Source organism: Saimiri boliviensis, chromosome 2 (assembly GCF_048565385.1).
Source record: "Saimiri boliviensis isolate mSaiBol1 chromosome 2, mSaiBol1.pri, whole genome shotgun sequence".
In the NCBI taxonomy this organism is placed as follows: domain Eukaryota; kingdom Metazoa; phylum Chordata; class Mammalia; order Primates; family Cebidae; genus Saimiri; species Saimiri boliviensis.
In genome coordinates this window covers 2,759,665-2,778,800 of record NC_133450.1, presented here as the reverse complement: position 1 = coordinate 2,778,800, position 19,136 = coordinate 2,759,665, and the positions used below count along the sequence as shown (strand labels likewise).

The 19,136-nt window shown below is 47.7% G+C and overlaps 1 protein-coding gene across 3 annotated transcripts in view; it reads left to right on the top strand.

Moving 5' to 3' along the window:
• TMEM266 (transmembrane protein 266) overlaps positions 1-19,136 on the top strand; it is a 138,360-nt gene that overhangs the window by 32,886 nt on the left and 86,338 nt on the right. The window lies entirely within an intron of this gene.

Here is a 19,136-nt window from a genome sequence, read left to right as displayed (position 1 = left end):
TGCCTGGTAGTGCACACCTGTAATCCCAGCTACTCAGGAGGCTGAGGCAGGAGGATTGCTTGAACCTGGGAGCTGGAGGTTGCAGTGAGCCAAGGTCATATCACTACACTCCAGCCTGGGTGACAGAGAAAGAAAGACTCTGTCTCAAAAAAAAAAAGGGGGGTGGGGAGGGAGGGGGGTTGGGAACCTCGAAGGAAACAGAAAGAGAGGAAAAGAGCAAAGGATACACAGTATCCCAAGAACCAAGGGAACAGAGAGTTTTAAGAATCAGAGGGTTGGCCAGGCACAATGACTCACGCCTGTAATCTCAGCACTTTGGAAGGCTGAGGCAAGCAGATCACGAGGTCAGGAGTTCAAGACCAGCCTTGCTAACATGGTGAAACTCCATCTCTACTAAAAATACAAAAATTAGGCTAATGTGGTGGTGCATGCCTATAATCCCAGCTACTTGACAGGCTGAGGCAGGAGAATCGCTTGAACCCCGGAGGTTGCAGTGAGCCAAGATCGCGCCACTACACTTCAACCTGGGTGACAGAGTGAGACTCCATCTCAAAAACAAACAGACACACACACAAACAAACAAAACAAATCAGAGGATCAGAGGGTTTTCAACAATGTCAAATTCTACAATGAATGGGTAGGGTTAAGTGTCCACTGGGCATGGGAGCTAAAACAATTTGAGCTCATAGAAGTAGAAAGATTAGAATTGTGTCTCATTAGAAGCTGGGAAGGGTGAGGGAGAGGGTAGGGCAGGGAGAGGTTGGCTAACATACGAAATCACAGCAAGATGGAGGGAATAAGTGCTAGTGTTATGTAGCACTGGAGGGTAAATATGGTTAGCAGTAATTTATTGTATATTTGTGTATATATTCAAAAAGACAGTATTTTAATTCATAACACAGAGAAATAATATATGTTTTAGGTGATAGATATGCAAGTTACCCTGGTTTGATCATCACACGTTGTATACATATGTGTGATGAAAATGTAGCTGACTACTGACAGCTTCAGTAGTCGCCTAATTTCCATCAGCTGAGGAAGGATCAGGAGCAGAACTTTATTTACTGGCACAGAAGTTAAAGCCCAGAAGAAGACGGCACTCTGCAATAAGCAGTTTGCTGAGAACACCAGCACCAGTCTGAAAGATACACTGAGATAAATCATCCAGAGGACACTGTTATCCAGGCAGTGCCGTGTCCTGAACACATACACGAGGTAGACGCAGGTTCCAGAACTGGTGCAGGCTCTGACTCATCGGGAGACTTTGGGAAGGTCACCACTCGGGGCTTTGGTTCCTTTACCTGTGAAGTGATATAGTTGGACTAGTTCCTGGATCACGTCCCAGGATTCTTCTAGTAGGGAAATGCTCTAACTCCACAACTGAAAAATGTCAGTATTTAGAAAATGAAATCCTATTGCTCCTGGGATTTCAGCCTCATACCCACAAAGAGAGGTTACACCGCTCCCACCTCCTTTATCACCCTCACACTGCCCTCCCCTCTGACAGCCAGAGCAGAGGGAGAGCGCCCTGCAGGCCGGTCATTTCCGCACCTGTGGCCAGCTGCCGACACAGGTTGGCGGTAGACGCAGGTGCTCAGAGGTGGCTCGATGCACTTTCAAGGATTGCCTTCCCTTGGACGGGGCACTTAAGAATCACTCCAGCTATGCACGGCGAAGAGCAGCTTCCCAGGAAGGGCGTGCCTTCCTTCCCCTGCATGCAGATGGAGGCTGTGGGGGGCCTACAGTACTGGGCGAAGCCACCTGGCCTGGAGGGCTAGGTGATGGGGTGACCTGCAGCGACTCTCCACCCACCCACATCCAGGCCCCTAACGTTATGTGGTCTAGTCTGTTTATGAGCCATCTGCCTCTCCAGCCCGTCCACCTTCTTATACTCTTCCTCACTTATATTTCATTCATTCAACTATTTGTTGAGCACCTGTTGTTCCTGGTGCTGCAAAGACAGTGATCTTGAAATGAGCTGCCTGCTTTTAAGGGACTTACATTCTAGTGGGGAAGATCATAAATAGTTATCATAAAAATTATCCAGATGGTGAGACAGGTTCTGAAGAAAAATAAAGCTGTGAGATAGGGAATGTGGGCAGCAGTGGCTGGTATTTTAATTAGGGTGGTCGGGGGCTGTGAATAAGGTGACATTTGAGCAAAGACCTGAAGGAGGTGAGAAAATGCAAGCCGTGGACAGCTTCGAGGAGCATTCCAGGTGGAGAAAGGTCCTAGAGAAGGGAGTGTGCTTGGCATGTTTGAAAAATGGAGTCAGGCCGGGTGTGGTAGCTCACACCTGTAATCCTAGTACTTTGGGAGGCCAAGATGGGTGGATCACCTGAGGTCAAGAGTTCGAGATGGTGAAACCCCGTGTCTACTAAAAATACCAAAATGACCCGGGCATGGTAGCAGGTGTCTGGAATCCCAGCTTCTTGGGAGGCTGAGGCAGGAGAATCACTTGAACCCGGGAGGCGGACGTGGCAGTGAGCCAAGATTGTGCCACTGCACTGCAACCTGGGTGACAGAGTGAGACTGTCTCCAAAAAAAAAAAAGAAAAGAAAAAGAAAAACGGAGTCAGTATGGCTAGAGAGGTGAACACAGAGGAGAGAGGTGGGAGAAGCTGGTGAGGCAGCAGGGGATGGAGGATGGACCCTTGAAACCAGCATGCGCTGCAGGACAAGAAGCCGGGGGGGCGGTTAGCAGGGGAGTGAGTCATCTGACTTGGGTTTCTGCCGTGTGGAGGGCAGGCAAGCCGGGAAGCAGGGAGACAGGCGTCTCTGGCAATAATCATCCGAGAGATAGTGGGGGCTTGGACCAGGGTGAGAGAGGTGGTAAGCAGTGGTGCAGTTTGGGAGGTATTAGGAAGGTCCAACGGAAAGACTTGCTAGCAGATTGGATGTGGAGCATGAAAAGGAAGGGTCGGCCAGGCAGGCGGTTCAGGCCTGTAGTCGTGGCATTTTGGGAGGCCAAGGCAAGACAATTGGTTGAGTCCCGGAGTTCAAAGACCAGCCTGGGCAATGTCTTGAAACTCCGTCTCTACAAAAAATAAATAAATAAATAAAAATAAAAATAAACTTCGGAATGGTGGTGTGTGCCTGTATCCCAGCTACTTGGGAGGCTGAGGTGGGAGGATTGTTTGAGCCCAGGAGGTTGAGGCCTCAGTGAGCTGTGATCACACTACTCTCTCTAAGGCTTTTTGGCCTGAGCAGCCAGAAGGGTGGAGTTATCATTTACCAAGATGGAAAAGGCCGTGGTGGGGCAGACTGGACCTCTAAGTGGAGCTGTCTGGTGGGAGCTGCTTCTACAAGTTTGGAATGAAGGGCAGTAGTTGAGGATAAAAATGTGTATTTGCGAGTCGTCGGCAAATGGACCTGCAAATATATCTCTAGTGTAGTAGCCATGGCTCTTTAAATTCAAAATGAATGAAAGCTAAATAAAATTGAAAAGTCAGTCCCACAGTCACACTAGCCACATTTCAAGTGCTCCCCAGCCACCTCTGAGCAGGGGCCACCTGCTCAGAGGACAGTGCAGACATAGAACATGTCCATCATTCCAGGAGTCTCTACTGGACCGCGCTGATAGGTCTCGAGATGTCAGATTTCCAGGGCAGTGGATGGAGAAACGTGAGCATTTAGAAGCTGGGAAGGTGCAGAGATGTGGCCTTATGTAAAGGAGGAGAAACCCCAGGAGAGGGTGGATTCCTACATGTGGAAAAAGCAAGTGTATTTAAGGGGAGGAACCAATTCACTCAATCAAATGCTGCTTTCAGGCCAGGGAAATTAAGGATGGAGAATTGACCAGTTGACTTAACAAGTAGGTCCCTGGTCATCTTGACACTATCAATTTGGGTGAAGAGTAAGAGAGGATTTAGAAGTTGGGGTGTCCCGCCCATACCTTTTCAAGTGAATTTGCCGTGAAGGGGCAGGGGAGCGGGTGCTGAAGGGGCTGTGACGCTAAGGGATGGTTTTAGGATGGAAGGAGTAATACGGCATGTGTGTCGCTCTTGGGGTCAACCCAATGGAGAGGGAGAAACTGACGATGCAGACACGGGTGGTGGCTCACGCCTATGGTCCCGGCTACTCAGGAGGCTGAGGCGGGAAGATCACTTGAGTCCGGGAGTTCAAGACCAGCCTGGGTGATATAGCAAGATTCCATCTCAAAAGTAACCAAATAATAAATAAATAAAATTGATGATTCAAGGAGCGAAGAGGGACAATTGAGAGACCTATGTCCTTGAGGGGGAAGGGCGGATGGGATCGAATCCCCAAGTAGCCGGGTGGTACTTGGCTAGGATGCAGAGAACTCATCCATAGGACGGAGGGGAGGCAGAGTCAGTGACCACGCTGCAGATAAGAGGCTGCAATCGGGGAGCATGTGGAGGTGCGCTTGTGATTGCCTCGATTTCCCGGGGGAATGAGGAGGTCATCAGCTGAGAGTGTGAACAGACGTGTTGGATGTGCGAGGAGAGAGGACACGGTGTAAAGTCGTCCTCCAGGAAAGAGGGAGATTGGCGGGATTGGGGGGTGGCAGTGGCATCGCTGGGCTGTCCCACGGGTCTGATCGAAGTTTTGTTCCTGCCAGAGCCAGCTTCCAGAATTCACTGTTTTGCCTCTGTGTATTCACCTATGCCATCTTTTTTTTTTTTTTTTTTTTTTTTTGGAGACAGAGTTTCGCTCTTGTTACCCAGGCTGGAGTGCAATGGCGCCATCTCGGCTCACCGCAACCTCCGCCCCCTGGGTTCAGGCAATTCTCCTGCCTCAGCCTCCTGAGTAGCTGGGATTACAGGCACGCGCCACCATGCCCAGCTAATTTTTTGTATTTTTAGTAGAGACGGGGTTTCACCATGTTGACCAGGATTGTCTCGATCTCTTGACCTTGTGATCCACCCACCTCGGCCTCCCAAAGTGCTGGTAAAATATGGAACGCTTCACGAATTTGCATGTCACTGAAAGTTTCATTCACCTCCCTACCCCCTTGTCAGCCCCACAAACCATAGTCCTCCAAGGCACAGCCTGGGGTCCCCCTGTGGGGCTTCCCTGACACCTCCTCCCTTTCGTCTCCCTGGTGTCTCCATACTTTGCTTATCCCTTTCCCAAGCCCTGATCATGTCACTTTGTCATTATTTGCTGACATGTCTATTACTCTAAGGCAGGGATTAGAAAAATGCTTCTGTAAAGGGCTGAACAGTGAATAGGTTAGGTTTCTGGGCCACCTGGTCCCTGTCACACTATTCAATCTGCCATTGTCTGACAGTATATGAGTGATTGATCATGGACAAAAGCAGTCTGACGGTATATAAACGATCGATCATGGCTGTGTTCCAACGAAACACTGCTTACAAAAGCAGGCAGTGGCCTGGCTGTGGCTTGTGGGCCAGGATTTGCCAGCCACCGCTCAAAGAGATGGCAGGGACGACGTCTTCGTTACCTCTATAGCCCCCATGGCTGACATGGGATCTGGGTACCAAATAGGGGATCAGAAAACGTTTGGGCGGAGGAGAGAGCAATGGACGTGCTAGAGTAGGTGTTTAGGCCTGCCAAGCTATGTACGTTCTAGACAGCGTTCCCGCCTGTGTACGAGTTCCAGCAGATTTACCAGTGGCCAGTTTTATTACGGTAACATTGTATACAGGGAAGGTTTTCACATGGAAACATGAGCCTGGATACTCAGGAAAGATCAAAGATGGCCTCACGTTCTGCTGCATCCATGCTAAACGGCCACCCTGTCTAGCCAACCTCTCTCCTCCTGGTTCCCAGGTGCGTAGGCCCCTGGTTCAGTGGGGTCAGGCTCTTCGCAAAGAAGCCCTCTGTGTTCATCCTCTCTGCACTGTTTCTGTGTTCTCTTCGGCCTCCCATCCCCCAACCCCTGTGAAGAATAAGCAGTCATAAGGTACCAGCTATGTGCAAGGCATGGTGGGAGAATCAAAGAGCCTCACTGAAGGAGCTCACAGCCTGGCACATCCCACTGGGAATGCCCCCTCCCTACCCGTATCATAGTCATAACTGACTTTCTTAAACTTTTTTGTAACCACTCCCCAACACAACTGATTTGCCCCATCCTTTCTACTTTTTTTAAAATTGACAAATAAAAATTGGCCGGGCGTGGTGGCTCACGCCTGTGATCCCAGCACTTTGGGAGGCTGAGACAGGTGGATCACAAGGTCAGGAGTTCAAGACCAGCCTGCCCAAGATGCAGAAACCCTGTCTCTACTAAAGATACAAATATTAGCCGGGCATGGTGGTGGGCACCTGTAATCCCAGCTACTCTAGAGGCTGAGGCAGGGGAATGGCTTGAACTTGGGCAGCAGAGGTTACAGTGAGCTGAGATCAGCCACTGCACTCCAGCCTGGGCAACAGAGCAAGACTCCGTCTCAAACAACTCTCTCTCTCTCTCTCTCTCGCTCTCGCTCTCACTCTCTCTCTCTCTCTCTCTCTCTCTCTCTCTCTGTATATGTGTGTATATATATATATTTCAACATATATATATTTACAGTATACAATATGACATGTGTTTTTCATTTGTTTTCTGTTTTGGTTTTGGCAGTTTTGTTTTTTTAGAGACGGGGTCTCGCTCCATCACAGTGGTGCAATCAGGGCTCACTGCAAAGTCCTGGACTCAAGCGATCCTCTTGCCTCAGCCTCCCAGGTAGTTGAGACTTCAGGTGCTTGCCACCACACTTGGTTAATTACTTTATTTTATTTTTTATTATTGTAGAGGCAGTCTCCCTATGTTGCCCAGGCTGATCTCAAATTCCTGGCCTGAAGCAATCCTCTCACCTTGGCTTCCCAAAGTGCTGGGATTACAGGTGTAAACCAACAGACCAGCCTGCAACATGATGTTTTGAAAGATATATACATTGTGGAAGGGCTAGATCCAGTTAATTATCACATGCATTACCTCACATACTTAACATTTTGTGTGTGTGTTGAGAACACTTAAACTCTGGTCATTTTCAAGCATACCGTACTTGGCTATTAACTAGTCATCATGCTGTGTTCTTTGCCACTTCTTCCAAGTTCTGCTCTCCAGTGGGTTCTCTTGGGTGGGAGTTGATGGTGGATATTATCTTCCTAACCACGTGTAAACTCACAGAGCACAAGGCTAATAGAGGAGAGTATGCTTTTGTTTCTTCTAGACCGTCTCTGTCCCATGGAAATACAACATAAACCATATATGCTGTTTAAAATTTTCTAGTTAGCACATTTTAAAAAGTGAAAAGAAACAGGTAAAATTAATTTTAATATCTTTTATTTAACCAATATATCCAGAGTATCATTATTTCAACATGTAATGAATATAAAAATTGCATATTTTACACACACAGCACATTTCAGAGGGGCTAGCTGCCTTTCAGGTGCTCAGTAGCCATGCGTGGCTAGTTGCCCTTATACAGAGTTTGTCACTCACACAGGGCACGTGGTAAATGTCCAGTAAGTGACTGCATTAAGTGCTTCCTGTGAGCTGCTTTACTTTCTAATCCTCTGTAGCACACTATGAAAGAGAAACTCTTATGCCCATTTTCCAGATGAGCAAACTGAGAGTGAAGAGCTGCTTGCACCCAACTAGTAAGTTATCAAGCTCAGATTTGAACCCAACTCTGAGTCCAAAGCTTGTCCTTAAAGTAGAGTATTCAAGCCCTGGAAGATTCTTTAGAAAATTATTCAATGTGTCAGCTCCGTAAATTCAGTCATATTCCCAGCACCGAGTCATGGGTCAGCCATGTCCCATGGGCTCAAATAGAGTATTGGAATGAATTAATCTGGTCTCACACTACAGATGTGGAAATTGAGATCCAGAAAGGGAAGGAGACTCGTCTAGATCACTGAAAAGGAGGAAGTCTGCGCTAGAACCCAGATTGCTGGTTCCCACTGCACTACCCCTACTCCATGTCCTTCTGTCATCTCAAGGAGACATAGGAGTTCAACATCTGAAGCTTTCTTTGCTTTGGGGGGAACAGATTTTAGCAGGCACCCTCTCCCCTCTGTCCACAACCTCAGAACTTGCCATACATTGTCCTTTTTCATTCTCTTCCTTCCCCTTGCTCTGACTACCTAGCAGTCTAAAGAGTAGCAGAGCAGCTGAGCCTGGCCCCGTGACGAGGAGTCCAGGTCTGCAAGCAGAGCCTGCATAAAAGAGCAAAGCTCACTGCACGTGGGCACCACCCCCAGCTTCCATCTCAGGGTCGTGCTCCGTCGTGACAACTCAAGCCATTTCCCTGGCAGGAGGGCAGCACGAATCTCCAAGAGGGTCACGCTAACGCAGCCAGTGGCTGCCTGCCATGCCTGGATGCCTGGCATTGGAGTCTGGTTGCTGAGGCATCCTCGGGCTTGCTCAGTGCCCAGCCAGTCAGCAGCTTTCCAGGGAACTCCCAGCAGTCTCCTGCAGACAGGGTCACAAGAAATGTCATAGATTGTAGAAGCTTAGAACCGAAAGGGAATTTAAAGATCATGCTTCCCAGCCCCTTTCAAACTGTAATGTCTTATAAATCTCCTGGGGACCCGGTAAAGGTACAGATCTCTGATTCACAGGGCCTGGGATGGGGTCTGAGCATTTGCATTTCTGATGAGCTCCCAGGTGATGCCAGTGCGGCTGCCGGACCCGGGACCACACTTTGAAAGCAAGGATCTAAACAAATCCAGGAACACGGAGGCCTTGTTTGAAAAGAGCCTGGTCCACTCAATGGGGGGGTTGCGCACCTGGGAACCAAGAGCTAGACAGCAGCTTAGCATTGATGCAGTAGAAGGCGAGCCCATCTTTGATCTTTCCTGGGTATCCAGGCTCATGTTTCCAAGTGAAAACCTTCCCTGTACACAGTGTTACATCCTGGTCAGCCTTTGGATAGAGGTGAGAAAAGTAAGTGTGGGGAGATTCATGAGAGTCAGGATACAAGTCTCCTAAGTAATAACTCCGGTACTAACTGTATTTACCATCTGTAGAATTTTTTTGGCACTCATCATAGACTACTTTAATATTCTCTTCTTCCGACTAGACTGTTGGATGCAAGGCTGTATCTTCCTCTCCTGCAAATCTCTCTCTGGTCCCCCCGGAGAGGCTGCACGAGTGGTGGAAAGCACATTACTTGGGACGGGGTCACCTGAGACGGTCTTTGTATCCGACGTTCCTGGGATCAGAGGCACAGTGGAATGAACCCCAAGTTGGAACCAGAGAGGCCTCAGCAGGCAGCAGACAGGAAGCGCAGGGTGAGGCTGGAAGCGGAAACAGAGTGTGGGAGTTGGCAAGGGGTCCAGAGGGTGGGTTGTTCTGAACTGAGTCCATGGATTGAGAGGGAAGGCTGCTGGTGTCCAGGGCACGAGAAAGCGGCAGTGGGTCTACTTTTCAAGCAAAGAGTCAGGCCCAACGTCAGGTTCCTCCCAAGGCTCTAGGATTGGTTGAAGAAATGTACAAAGAAAGGCCAAGAAAGACACAGCAGTGATAATTAAACATTTCTACAGACCTCACATGCTCTGCAATGATGATGCGCTTTCTGGCACACTTCAAAAGTGGCAGTAGCCAGGTACAGTGGCTCATACCTGGGGTCCCAACAGCGTGGGAGGCTGAAGCAGGAGGATTGCTTCAGCCTCATGGAGTGTGAGGCTCCATGAGCCGTAATCCTGCCACTGCGCTCCAGCCTGGGTGACGGAGACCCTGACTCAAATGTAAAAAGTGGCAACGCCAAGCTTTTCTTCTCTCTTCCTTCTGTTGTATTGGACCGAGCGTAGAAAGTCAACACCAAGACAAAAGTGTGCCAAATGGCAGGGTCTTTATTGCCAGCGGCCACGGAGCACTCGCGTCTCTCCAACCCGTGGCCCCGGAAGGAGGGTGTCAAGACCCCTTTATACCCGTAAAAGTCACCTTGGGCATGAGGGAGAGGAGTGGGAGTGGCGGTGAGAGGGTTCTGGACATTCTAGTGGATTCCTGGGCGAAGATGGGGTGAGGAGCTCTGGACATTCCGAGGGCCAGGGGCCTTTTCGACATTCTGGTTGTTACTTAAGTGATTCACAAAAGTCCAGATTAGCATTTGTGAACACCTTGTCGGGGTAAGGTGGCGATTATAGTCCTTAATTACTTACTCACATTTGGGTGATAGAGAGCAGTTTCAGCAGAAAGCTGAGGTATGGCCGAGGTAGCAGTTTTATGCGACTTTTTACCATGTCACCCTTCCTTCCTTCCTTCCTCTTTCTTTTCTGTTCTTTCTTTTCTTTCTTCTTCTTTTTTTTTTTTTTTTTGGACAGGATCTTGCTCTGTGGTACAGCCTGGAGTACAGTGATGTGATCGTAACTCACTGCAGCCTCAACGGCCGGGCTGAAGCAGGAGCCCAGCCGATTTGTTAAATTATTTTAAATTCAACAAGTAATTGTCTTGTTTTACCAAGGCTGGTCTTAAACTCCTGGCCTCAAGAAATCCTCCCACCTTGCCCTCCTAGAGTGCTGGGATTACAGGTGTGAGCCACCATGCCCGACCGGGTTTTTCTATTGGAGTTAAAAGTCAGTTTTTCTTTAGATCAAGTTTGTCCAACTCATGGCCCATGGGTCACGTGCAGCCTAAGACAGCTTTGACTGTGACCCAACACAAATTCATAAATTTGCTTAAAACATTGAGTTTTCTTGTGATTTAAAAAAAAACTTATCAGCTATCTTTAGCATTAGTATATTTCACGTGGGGCCTAGGGAAGCCAAAGGATTGGACACTCCTGCTTTAGATGTTAGTAAGTTGGGTTCTGTTCAGAGAAGACCCAGAGCCAAGCTCAAGCCCATAGACATGGAGTGCCAAACAGGTTTGCCCAGTAAATGCCAGAGGTCAGAGGTCACCCAGGTGTATCTGTCCGCTGTGGTGCTTATCTTCCCAAAAGTAGAAAAAGAATATGATGAAAAGACAGGCCACATTCTAGGAGAAAATATTTGCAAAACACATATCTGATCAAGGAGTTATGTCCAAAATATATAAGGCATTCTTAAAATGCAACCATAAATCCAACAGCCCAATTAAAAAGTGAGCAAAAGATCTGAATACACACTTCACCAAGGAAAATATACAGATGTCAAGTAAGCATATGAAAACATGTTCATATCAACAAGGAAATGCAAATTAAAACAACAGTGGGATACTATGGCACACCTGTTAGCATGGTTAAAATCCAGATGCCGCCGGGTGCGGTGGCTCACGCCTGTAATCCCAGCACTTTGGGAGGCCGAGGCGGGCGGATCACGAGGTCGAGAGATCGAGACCAACCTGGTCAACATGGTGAAACCCCGTCTCTACTAAAAATACAAAAAAAAAATAGCTGGGCATGGTGGCGTGTGCCTGTAATCCCAGCTACTCAGGAGGCTGAGGCAGGAGAATTGCCTGAACCCAGGAGGCGGAGGTTGCGGTGAGCTGAGATCGCGCCATTGCACTCCAGCCTGGGTAACAAGAGCAAAACTCCGTCTCAAAAAAAAAAAAAAAACCCAGATGCCAACAACACCAGGTGCTGGTGAGGATGTGGAGCCCCAGGAACTCTCATTCATTGCTGGTGGGAATGCAAAGTGAGCAGCCACTTGGGAAGATACACTTTGGGAAGACACAGGCAGGCTTTCTTTCTTTCTTTCTTTCTTTTTCTTTCTTTCTTCTTCCTTCCTTTCTTTTTTCTCTTTCTTTCTCTCCTCTCTCTCTCTCTCTCTCTCTCTCTCTCTCTCTCTCTCTCTCTCTCCCCCTCTCCCTCCTTCTTTCTCTCCTTCTTTTTTTTTGACATGGAGTTTTGCTCTTGCCCAGGCTGGAGCGCAATGGCACAATCTCAGCTCACTACAACCTCCGCCTCCTAGATTCAACTGATTCTCCTGCCTCAGCCTCCCAAGTAGCTGAGATTACAGACGACCACCACCACACCCAGCTAATTTTTGTATTTTTTTATAGAGATGGGGTTTCCCCATGTTGGGCAGGCTGGTCTTGAACTCCTGACCTCACGTGATACACCCACCTTGGCTTCCCAGAGTGCTAAGATTACAGGCATGTGCCACCATGCCCAGCCAACACTTTGGCGGTTTCTTACAAATCTGAACATACTCCTACCATATGACCTAGTAATTATACTCCTTGGTATGTACCCAAATGAGTTAAAATTGATGACTGCACAAAATTTTACACGTGATATTTATAGCAGTTTTATTCATAATTGCCAAGAGCTGGAAGTGACCAACATTTTCTTCCATAGATGAACAGGTAAACAAACTGTAGTACATGCATACAATGCAGTATTGATCAGGAATGAGCCATCAAGCCGTGAAGTGATATGGAGAAACCTTAAATGCATGTTTTTGATTTTAAGTGAAAGAAGTCAATCTTACAAGGCTAGGTACTGTATAATTCCACCTATTTGAACTTCTGAAAAAGGCTAAGCTACAGAAACGGTAAAAAGGTCAGTGATTGCCAGGTATTCAGGAGGAGGGAAGGACGGATGAAGAGTTAGAACACAAGGGCTGTTTAGGACTAATAGCTCTGCTGTTCCGTGTGATACTGTAATGGTGAGCACATGACATTATGGATCTGTCAAAACCCAGAGAACCGAACAACACAAAGTGATCCCTCATAGAAACTATGGACTTTAATTAATAATAATGTATCAGTATTGGTTCATCAGTTTTACCAAATGAATACAGCATGTTAAAAGTAGGAAAAAGCGTAGCGGGTGGGGAAAGGTATCTGCGGTAATGCTTTGTACATTCTGTTCAACTTTCCTATGAACCTAAAACTGCCATTAAAAAAGTCTATTAATTTTTGTAATGTGCTACCGAGTTCCAAGGAAAGGTCAGTTGCTGGACGATTGCTCAGCCACGTTTCTCCTTAGCCACAAAGATGACCTCACACATCTGCTGCTGATGGCGCCTCCACCCAGCTGTCCCCAGGACAGCATTGACTTGTCGAGAGCTGTCCTTTGAGTCTGATGGGTTATTGAGACTTTTTGAATGCAGGAAGCACACTCGTGGGGCCATCCGAGGGCCTTGCATTTATTTTTCTGCCTTTGAAAAGCCACTGAACTAAATTTGGCAGATAAAAACAGGCCGAGGAGATTTCTGTCTTGATTTGCTGATTCTGAGCCCCGACCTTTAGAAGGAACTTATGGTCTAGAATAGATGGTATGTGAGCACAAACCATGATAACACAAGGTAAAGGGTGCTCATAGTCTGGGAGAGGTAGAGTTGAAGTGGGCAAAAGAGAGGGAGAAATCCGGCCGCTCCCCACTGTCCTAAGTGGAAGCAGTGATACCAGGTCCCCAGAGGTTGGGTCGGAGGGCCAGGTAGGAGTGGGCCTCCTACCCACTCCTATGAAATACGTTCCAAGCAGAGAGAGTTCCATAAGCAGAGGCAGAGAGGTGAGTACTTGTGTGTGCACGTGCACTGGGAACAGAGGTGGCTGGAGCGCAGGGTAGGAAGGATAAGGAATGGCTTAAAAGGCTGGGGCCAGATGGTGGAAGGCTCTGAATCCCTGCCCGAGGAATTCACATGGTGTTCAGTAGGCAGCGGGACCCTCTGCAGGTTTGAGTCAGGGAACGAGCGGATCACAGTTGCCCTTCAGAAGGGTCGCCAGGTGGCAGTGTATAGGATGCGCCTGAAGCAAGACACCCAGAGGTAAGAACACCCATCAGGAGGCTCTTCCAGGCAGCTACAAGAATCCAGACAGCTGGAAGCTGTCCTCTTCTGCCTCTGCACTCTCTCAGCCCTTTATCAGCACTTCCGTTAGGTCTTGGCCAATCTTTACCTTATCTACATTTTAAATTAGAAAATAGTTGTAGGTTGGGCATGGTGGCTCATGCTGTAATCCCAGCACTTTTGGAGGCAAAGACAGGCAGATCATGAGGTCAGGAGTTCCAGACCAGCCTGGCCCACATGATGAAAGCCTGTCTCTACTGAAAATACAAAAATTAGTCGAGAATGGTGGTGCGTGCCTGTAATCCCAGCTAGTCAGGAGGCGGAGGCAGGAGAATCACTTGAACCTGGGAGGCAGAGGTTTTAGTGAGCCGAGATCACCCTACTGCACTTTAGCCTAGTAGAGTTAAGACTCTGTCTCAAAAAAAAAAAAAAAAAAAAAAAGTTGTAGTTCATTGTAAAGGAAAATTAGACAGCGTAGAAAGCTATAAACAGTTACTTGTAATCCCACCATCCGTTAAATAACTACTGTTGACACACAGGGTCTGTCCTTTCAGATGTCTTTCTATAGGCCGGGCACAGTGGCTCATGCCTGTAATCCCAGCACTTTGGGAGGCCAAGGCAGGTGGATGGCTTGAGCTCAGGAGTTCGAGACCAGCCTGGGGAACACGGCAAAACCCCATCTCTACAAAAAGTACAAAAATTAGCCAGGTGTTGTGATGCATTCCTGAGGTTCCACCTACGCAGGAGGCTGAGGCAGGAGGATCACTTGAGCTAGGATGTGGACGCTGCAGTGAGCTGATCCGGCCTGAATGATAGAGCGAAACCCTGTCTCAAAAACAAAACAAACTCAGATATCTTTCTGTACACCTCACACTATTGTTTTGTTTTTACAAAAGGCAACATACTTTTAGAACCTACTTTTTCAAATTACTTTATAGTGGACATGTTTCTGTGTCGATATATCTAGATTTTTTTGTTGTTGGTTTTTGGTTTTTTGGGTTTCTTAAATTGTGGTAAAATGCACATGAAATGTACTATGACATTTAGCACATCCACAGTGTTGTGCAATCATTATGACCATTTAGTTCCCAAACATTTTCATCACCCGACAAGGATACCCCATGAAAGTCACACTCTCCCACCAGTCCCTGTCAACCACAAATCTTCTTTCTGTCTCTAGAGATGTATCCATTCTATTTCTTTTAAATGAAATCACACAGTATGTAGCCTTTTGTGTCTGGCTTCTTTCACTCACCGGAACGTGTTCACGATTCATCATTTCTAGATTTTTTTTAATAGAAATAACCCCTTTTTGGCCAGGCACAGTGGCTCACATCCATAATCCCAGCACTTTGGGAAACCAAGGCAGGAAGACTGCTTGAGCCCAGGAGTTTACCAGCCTGGACAACATAGTGAGACCCCATCTCTATTTTTTAAAAAACAGAAATATCCCTTGTCTTTTTAAAATAAGGCACACTTGTAAGAACTACTAAGAGCTCCCCTCAACGCCAACTCCCTACATCTAACTGCTGCTGATTATCTGGGCTCTAGCCATCCAGACCTTTTAGATGATTGGGAATTGACAGGCAACCATCAAGTGGCTGCTTTTCTTCCAACCTATTCTGTTGCCCTCCCTTTCCCGTCACCTGATGTCAATGTGGGAAGATGTCTTAGCTTTTCTAGTCACTTTCAGGACTTAGGTTCATTTTCAGTTGTTAAAACATCCCATCTAAATCAAAACTTTGGTCTCTCATCCCACGGTAGCCCAGCTCTTCTGCTCTGGCCCCGCGCCATCTCCTCTCTGGCTTCTGAAAGGTGCTTTTCCAAGTTCCTTAGAAACCCACTGCCAGAGTCCTGCCCACTCCCGATGCCCCCGGGGAGCGGGGTTGCACGCCCCATTCCACTGGACGTGCTGCCTAACTTCTTGGGGCTGCCTTCAGTTCCCACATTTGGCCCTGTCCCTGGGATTCCCCTGGCTCGGAGGCCACCTTCTTGGGTGCGGTCCTATCAATATGCTCAGTCATTCACTTGGCCTGTAGGAGGGCCTTAACCAGACAGGGCACTTTTCCTATTTGTGACCATCCTTCATCATTTGAATGTCCCTTCTGTATTTGGGGAAGTTCCCACATTTAGTCCATCTACCCGTGTGCACTGTGTGGCCACGGCCAAGCAGGTGTGTGCCCTCGGATTTGGAAGGGAGATGGTGTGGTGCAGTGACGGCAGTGATGTTTTTACTGGAGCAGTGGTCAGGAGTCACTTGGTGTTCCTGACTTTCTATGCCCGGCTTTCTTGCTCCCCCTGCCTGGCCCCTCCCATTCAGTGTCCTTTAAAAATTCATACTCTGTTTAAATTAACGAGTTTAGTTTTCACTAAGAACTAGCACCGAATGCTTGCTTAGCCTCGCGGTTACAGGCAGACTACACCCACGGCAGCCCTCCCTCCTCACCCTGCCATTGCCCACTGTGCCAGCCAGCCTGGGAGTCTGGCATGGGTCCCTCCACTTACACACGTCTCCAGGCTCCAGGAGACACACACGAAGCTCGTCTAAGATCCTGCTCCCTGTTCCTCCACAGCCTTGTAGTGTGCTGGACTGATGAGGCTCCGTAGCTTACCCAGAGGCAGACACCAGGCTCCCATACTGCACGCAGCCTCATGGTGGCTCCTGGTTCTCACCTAGCTGATGGGAAAGGCGTACACTCCTCCCTCATCCCCAGGAGAGGAAATGCTCACATTCTTTATTCCTACGAATCCCCTTTAGTCCTACGAATCCCCCCGTCCTGTCCCCTCCCCTCCCCTCCCCTCCCCTTCTCTTTCCTCCCCTCCCTTCCCTCTCCTCCCTGGTGAATCTCTAGCCTTCTCTCCTGCACCCATCAGGAGTGCGGGATGCTGGACCACCTTGACCGTCATCAGTGTGTTCCAGATAGAGATGGTCTGGCATCTCTCTAGCAAGTGTGAGCTCTCACCACCTTTGTCCTTATCTTTGGGGCATCTGCAGAACTCTAGGACAATAGGAAAAGTCTCATTCCAGATCCTGTCATATACATATTTTCTGTACATAGGGATTGTCCTACATATGTCATCTTGTAACCTGCTTGTTTATTTCATATTATGTTAGACAACTTTTCATGATAATGAGCATAGCACATCCTCACCTTTTTAAAAAATCAGCCATTTTGCTTGAAGTATAACTTACAGACAGTAAAGTGCATCCATGTTCAGTGCACATTTGGACCCATCACCACAGTTGAGATGTAGCATATTTCCATTATTCCAGAAAGCTCCCTCATGTCTCTCCCATCCCCCAACTCCAGGCAACCATTTCACCTCATCCTTTTCGATAATTGTATAATAATTCCATAATATAAAAGTTCCTTAATTTATTAACCTGCCTCCTAGTGATAGACATTTAGATGGCTTCCAATTTGTTATTTACTGATTTCCGAATTCACTATTTGTGGAATACCTAATACGTGTTGGGTGTGGTGCTATCCGAGCAATGACTCAACAACCTTCTATCTGTGCCTGTATGTATTTTTTAGCTTATTTCCCTAAAATATGTCCCTAAAAATGGAATTGCTGGGTCAAAGAGTGTGCGTGTTAAAATGATGTTGATAAATGTCGTCAAATTGCCCTTAAGCGGAATTGCACGATTTACACTCCTATCAACAGTGAATGGGACTGGCTGCTTTTCTTACATCACCAGCACTAGGTTTTACAAACCCCTCCAGGCCATTAAGAGAAGAATGGTTTGAACTTATGTGTCTTTGGTTGCTGGTGAGGTGGACCCTCTTTGCGTCTATAACTTTCGTTTGGTTTGGGGAAATCACTGCCCCAGGAGCCGGTATCTTTCTTCCTCACCCCTCGCGGTGAGGCCGTGGCCAGGCTCTCTCCTGGGGTCTGTGTCCACTGAGCTGGGAGAACACCTGGTTCTGTGGGAGCGCAGCCACCGTTTGGTCGCTGACAGCTCCCTACTTTCACTTGAACAGTCACTTTAGAGGAAAGCCCCCTAACAGTGGTGTTTAGCCAGTCCGAATGGCTATTCATAAAAAGCCAAAAAAATGACAGATGCTGGCAAGGTTATGGAAAAAAGGGAACACTTATACACTGTTGGCGGGAGTGTAAATTAGTTCAGCCATGGTGGAAAGCCGTGTGGCGATGCCTCGGAGAGCTAAAAACAGAACTACCATTCCACCCAGCAATCCCATTACTGGGTGTATGCCCAAAGGAACATAAATCATTCTACCGTAAAGACACATGCACATGAATGTTCACTGCAGCACTATTTACAATAGCAAAGACATGGAATCGACCCAAATGCCCCTCAATGGCAGGCTGGATAAAGAAAATGTGGTACATATACACCGTGGAATACTATGCAGCCGTAAAAAAGAATGAGATCTTGTCCTTTGTAGGATTATGAATGGAGCTGGGGGCCATTATCCTTAGCGAAGTAATGCAGAGACCAAATACTGCATATTCTCACTTATAAGTGGGAGCTAAATGATGAGAACATGTGGACACAGACGAGGAACAACAGACTGGGGCCCACCGGAGGCCACAGGGTGGGAGGAGGGAGAAATCAGGAAAAATAACTATCGGATATTAGGCTTAGGATCTGTGTGATAAAATAAGCTGTACAACAAAGCCACATGGCACGAGTTTAACCTGTATAACAAACCTGCACATGGACCTGTGAACCTAAAATAAAAGGGTTTTTTTTGAATTTTACAAAATTAAAAATAAAATTTAAAAAAGAATAGTGTACATCCTGGTCTCTCCTATGATTGGACCACTTAGAAGGTGGGTCAGAGGGGGCCGGGTGGGGTGGCTCACACCTGTAATCCCAGCATTTTGGAGGCCAAGGTGGGCGGCGGATCACCTGAGGTCAGGAGTTCAAGACCAGCCTGATGAACATGGGGAAACCCCGTCTTTATTAAAAATACAAAATTAGCCAGGTGTGGTGGCACATGCCTGTAATCTCAGCTACCCAGGAGGCTGAGGCAGGAGAATCGCTGGAACCCGGGAGGCGGAGGTTGTAGTGAGTCAGGATCACACCACTGCACTCCAGCCTGGGCAATAAGAGCGAAACTCCATCTCAAAAAAAAAAGGAAGTGGGGTCAGAGGAACAGATTACAGAGCAACTGGGGCCATAACCAGTACTTTTTCCTAGCTCAGTCCCATAGCCTTGGGATGCTGCTGGTCATAGGGAAAATATAAATGGCCCCAGGGTGCCACCTGCTCTCCCTTAACCCTCAGGAGACTTCCCTCCCCCTCCGTATTGGAGATCTCCATGGGATGGCTCTCTGTAGCTCCTTCGGTTGGTCCTCTCAATGGATGTCGTGGTCTCGATCCCCCCATTCTCTGCTTTCACACCTGAACTCCCTCTCCCATCCCTTTGCTTCTTCCTGGTCATTCTGGCCAGTTACTGGAAGGGAGAATTCATAAGGTGCCTCTAGACTCCCTGATGCCTGATGTCCAGCTTTTATTCATTTTTAACTTCTTATGTTTTCAATG